Genomic DNA, 5000 nt, shown 5'->3' with positions numbered 1-5000 from the left:
TTTTTTTTTCAGTGACCCGGAATTTTTTTTTTCCGGTAATTTGGATTTTTTTTGTAGCTTAGATTTTTTTGTATTCTTTGTTTTATTTGTTTATTTTTTTAATTTATCATTACTATTATCTTTTTTTTTTTTTACTTTGAATTTTTTTTCCGGTAATTTGGATTTTTTTTTTTTTTTGTAGCTTAGATTTGTCTATATTCTTTATTTCATTCGTTTATTTTTTAATTTGTCATTACTATTATTTTTTTTTTGTAACTTGGGTTTTTTCGGTAAGTCAGATTTTTCTCTAAACTGATTTATTCATTTATTTAATTTGTTTTTATTTGAATTTCTCTTAGTCGGATTTTTTTTTTTTTTTTTTTTTTTTTGGTGGTAGGGTAATTCATATTTTGACAGCAGGTTGAACAGAATAACCTGGCAACAGCTTCAGTCATTCCTTAAACTGTCAAGAATATCGACAAGGTTAAGGTTTGTAAGCGTGCGTGTCTGCGCGCGTGCCAATCATAATGCATTGCTTCAGACCTTAGCAGTGTGACGGGTCCAATGATATTCCTTCATCCATGAGTGTTAAATGGGATGAACAGGGAATTTGAAGAGATGTGTGAGATGAGTATTGTTTAAATGTATGCTTTGACTCGGTCGTACATTTATATATATGCGTGTCTATCTGCTTATCTATCTATATTTCCCTCTCTCTCTCTCTCTCTCTCTCTCTCTCTCTCTCTCTCTCTCTCTCTATCTATCTATCTATCTATCTATCTATCTATCTGTCTGTCTATCTATCTATCTATCTATCTATCTATCTATGTTTCTCTCTCTCTCTCTCTCTCTCTATCTATCTATCTATCTATCTATCTATCTATCTATCTATCTATCTATCTATCTATCTATCTCTCACTTTTTCATCATAACTCCATCGTACGTAAACTGTCAGTATCAATCAACTCAATCAATTCACTCAATAGATTAAGCCCGTCGACAACGCGTAGCTAAACTCTTTTCTCAATAGAGCCGGCGAGGATGGTGCAGGAGGAGAGCCATTTCCGAACAACTCCCAGTCACTCGCCCGACTCATCTCCACGCAACTGAGTAATGCCTATCACATTGGCGGCCGTGGTATTCGTTTTCCTTCTCGACGTTGGCCGATCGACATACTTGTTCGTTCGTCCATGTATATTGATATGTGTGCATTCACTCACCCGCATGTATTATCGAGAGATTACAAATTACACACAGGATTATATTGCCAGCACCATGCTTGTCTACATTAGTTCGTGTGTGTGTGTGTTTGTGTGTGTGTAAGTGAGAGCGAGAGAGAGAGAGAGAGAGAGAGAGAGAGAGAGAGAGAGAGAGAGAGAGAGAGGAAAAAAGAGAGAGACAGAGATAAAGAGGAAGTGAAGGAGAGAGTGAGAAGAGCGTAAACAGTATGTCCGCGTTATATTTGTGTGGTATTTTCTCTATGGCACCATAGAAGAAGGAAAAAACAATTACCAGTCGTCAGCCTCTCTTATGTTTAGGGGTAGAAGAAATACAAAGATGACAGGGAACACGTCGTCTAAGTATTAACGTGCGTACAAACGGAAATACATATATATCAATATATGTACATATATCACAGACATAGACATGTTTGTAGGCATGTGTACATATCTACATAGACATATACCGCAGACATGTACAGTCACGAACAAAAGTTTCGACCTACCCAAAATTACAATTCTTTGGCAAAATTGTATCAATTCATAAGATTGCACAACCGTAAGCTAAATACTATATAGGAAAATATATCGTTTCTTCGAAAAAAGAAAAATCCTATTGACGTTATGAGAACTGTAGCGTAGGTTAAAACTTTTGCTTGTGACTGTATATGTATGTCAACATAAACATTTTGTAAGAGAGTCGAAGGCAAACTCACAACTGGAACAGGAGTTTTAATCTTGTTTGCGCGTGAATGTGAGTTTTCAAATGTGTGTGTGTGTGTGTGTGTGTGTGTGTGTGTGTGTGTGTGTGTGTGTGTGTGTGTGTGTGTGTGTGTGTGTGTGTGTGTGTGTGTGTGTGTGTGTGTGTGTGTGTGTGTGTGTGTGTGTGTGTGTGTGTGTGTGTGTGTGTGTGTGTGTGTGCGTATGTGTGTGTGTGTGTGTGTGTGTGTGTGTGTGTGTGTGTGTGTGTGTGTGTGTGTGTGTGCGTGTGTGTGTGTGCGCGCGCGCGCGTTTTGTTTGTGATTTCCTCACGTTCCTAAATACACATACCAAATACCATTTCCATGTTCCTCTAAACAGTTTCTCGGTTCGCCCTACCTGTCAACATTTACAAGCACTCAAACAAACGTAATTCATTCACACGGAGCTATAGTGTTGCCACTTCCTCTGCACCATTTAGCCTTCTCCTTCCCATCCGTTAGGGTCGTTAGTCACATAGAAACGAGACGGATCTCCGCCCTTACGTGTCTGTACGTCTTTTCTCGTCTACTTCGTTATTCCGTATGGAGGACTCGTTAGCTCGGCTGAGTCCACATCTCAGGCCGTACACCTGAATCGTTAGTCTGAGTTTCGATACTTTACACCTACGCAGGAGCTCGTTAGAGCAACGTATTCTGTTGTACGTCCAAACGTATACTGAAATGCTGTTCTACGTTTCAGTAAGAGGGTTTTGGAATGTAGCGATTAGTGAGACCGGCTGGTGAACTAAAATTCTCATTTGAAGCCCAATGCTGTACCGTAACTCTTATACATGGGATTTTATTTATCTATTTTTTTTTTTTTTCTAAGAATCCTTTTCAGTATTATTTCCTATGTTTACTGACCATGTTAAGATTATTCTTGAAAGTCTACCACAGAAGTTTTAATGGACGGCAGTATGCATGTATACAATTGTCAAACTTGTATGGAAGGACATTCCTGCCACTGTAAGACAATATATACATATCAATCACTCGACAGCAACTACTTTATCTAACAAAATAAACAATTATGATAGCTCTTATCAATTCTTACATTTTTTTCGTCTCTGTTGTTATCTAATATCTTTGTGCATGTGTGTTTATATCTTTATGTGGGGACTATTTTAAGCTACCCAGTACAATAGTTAGGTGACAGTAACAAATGAGGTAGCCTGTTGCCAACAGGAATGATAAAAAATGAGAAAAAATTGCCTCCTGGTGCAGAAAGTATTTTGAAATAGACACTTTACAAGAATTAGAAATGAATATTGAAATAAGTGAATAGATAAATAGATGAATAGATAATTGAATAAACAAACAAGAAAACAAAACAGTAAATAAATGGACAGATAAGTAAAGAAAATAAATAGATAAATAAATTGTAAATAGGAAAGTTACCGACAATAAGAATAGCTATAAAATAGTACAAATAATGGTAATAATGATATTGATAATATAGAAGCAGTAGAGGCAGTCAACCCATCTTTGCCAAACCCGCAATGTCCCATCCTCAGGCTCATCATTTCCCTCTTCATCTATCTCTTCTTTTTCTCACTCCTCATAGTTCTCCTCCTCCTTATCCTCCTCCTCTTCATCCTCATCCTCCTCCTCCTCCGCCTTCTCCCCCTCCTCCGCTTCCTCCTCATCTTCATCCTCACCCTCATCCTTATCCTTACCTTCCTCTGCCTCCTCCTCCGCCTCCTCTTCCTCCTCCGCCTCCTCTTCCTCCTCCGCCTCCTCTTCCTCCTCCTCCTCCTCCTCCTCCTCCTCCTCCTCCTCCTCCTCCTCCTCCTCCTCCGCTTCCTCCTCCTCCGCTTCCTCCTCATCTTCATCCTCACCCTCATCCTTATCCTTACCTTCCTCTGCCTCCTCCTCCTCCGCCTCCCCCTCCTCCGCCTCCTCTTCCTCCATATGCTCCTCCTCCTCTTCTCTCTCCTCTTCCACGTGATTTGTGCCATCTCCGTCGGGAACATCCTTGAATTACCGCCGATAAGGTTGACTTCTCAAGTAGGACTTGAGGGCGCATACGAAAGCTTCTGAATATTTCATAGTTACGTCTCGTTGGTATTCGTGAGATTTCGTCTCACTCGTGAGAGTGTCTCAATTTCGTGAGAGGGCAAGACGAGGCATGTTTTATTCCAGTACGAGAGGACCACGAACTTGTGAGCGAACTTGTGAGTGCTACACTCACGAAAGTATATTATCACGTGAGTTGTGTTTAACTCTTGTGAGAATTGACCGCTCTTTTGTGAGTGTTTGGTCGAGAGAACCAGGTCACTCTTGTGAGAGTGAATTCGATTGCGTAAGACCTCACCTGTAGGACTTAAGAATACCTCTTTTGATATCACTTAGAAAGTCTCGTTAGCTGAGGCATTATGACGTTAATTAGACTAAAAGCCTATGTGTGTGTGTGTGTGTGTGTGTGTGTGTGTGTGTGTGTGTGTGTGTGTGTGTGTGTGTGTGTGTGTGTGTGTGTGTGTGTGTGTGTGTGTCCGTGTGTGTATGTGTCTAAATCATATACGTATTTATTTTCATACACTCACTCCTGTGTACAATCGAACACATTCCAACACTCGTATGCGTTTGGTTGAACACAGCGCAAGTCATAGAGAGACATTAAAAAGGCGATTTTTGGCACTTGGAGTAATTTTGGAGACTGTTGCGACGTGGGGGAGGGGGTAGGACGTTGTTGCAGCTAATTGAGTTTTTCCCACGTGAATATAATGCAGTTAAAGTTTGTAACCCAAGTTTTTCCTTTGCCTCTAATCACAACCCGACCAAATAAGGAGAGGAGTTGAATTATCATCCATCCTTCCATCCTTTCCTCCTTCTTTCCCTCTTTCCCTCTTTCCCTCCTTCTCTCTCTCCATCCTTCTTTCCTTCCCTCCTTCCCTCCTTCCTCTTTTCACTCTTCTTTCATTCCTCCTAACTTCCTACCTTCCTTCATTCTTTCCTTCCTTTTTTTTCGTGTTCCTTGTTTATTCTCGTATCTCATTCATTTTCTTCCTCTCTGATTCTCTCTCTCTTTATATATATACAAATATATATATATGTATACAAA

The 5000-nt window shown here is 39.9% G+C and overlaps 1 protein-coding gene across 5 annotated transcripts in view; it reads left to right on the top strand.

Moving 5' to 3' along the window:
- LOC143027847 (teneurin-m-like) overlaps window positions 1-5000 on the top strand; it is a 1035709-nt gene that overhangs the window by 418525 nt on the left and 612184 nt on the right. The gene's annotated exons all lie outside the window — the stretch shown is intronic.

Source organism: Oratosquilla oratoria, chromosome 8 (genome assembly GCF_046742065.1).
Source record: "Oratosquilla oratoria isolate Oo_2021 chromosome 8, ASM4674206v1, whole genome shotgun sequence".
Taxonomy (NCBI): domain Eukaryota; kingdom Metazoa; phylum Arthropoda; class Malacostraca; order Stomatopoda; family Squillidae; genus Oratosquilla; species Oratosquilla oratoria.
Note: the sequence above shows the minus strand (reverse complement) of the source record. Positions and strands in the feature narration are given on the sequence as shown.